Below are 376 nucleotides of genomic sequence, written 5' to 3'. Positions count from 1 at the left end.
CGGCCGCCGCCGTGAGGAGAACGGGCCTGGGCCCTCCCCCCGCTGCTGCAGCGGGCCTGTGCAAATAAACGGGCGAGTTACCGGCTCCTTACCTAGTGCTCGGCCCAGAACGGGATCGCCTCTCGGGGAGGGCAAAGCAGTCGCGAGTTTGGAAAAAAGGCGTCGCTAAATATTAGCCTTTTTAACTACGCGTTGCTGCTTTTTTGCTTTTTCTCTCCCCACGGGCGATTTCAGCGGCTGTACCCAAAAGCATAAAAGCCTTGTGTACCAGCTTGCTATCCAGCTAGTCTAAAATCACATTTCTGTAGAATACACCTTAAAGGAGGCTAGACGGCTTCGTAGTTGATCTCAAGAGTTGTCCGGTGCTGTCTGAAAC

The sequence above is a fragment of the Egretta garzetta genome, unplaced genomic scaffold (assembly GCF_000687185.1).
Source record: "Egretta garzetta isolate BGI_Z169 unplaced genomic scaffold, ASM68718v1 scaffold43, whole genome shotgun sequence".
NCBI classification, from domain to species: domain Eukaryota; kingdom Metazoa; phylum Chordata; class Aves; order Pelecaniformes; family Ardeidae; genus Egretta; species Egretta garzetta.
This window is presented reverse-complemented; position numbering follows the sequence as displayed.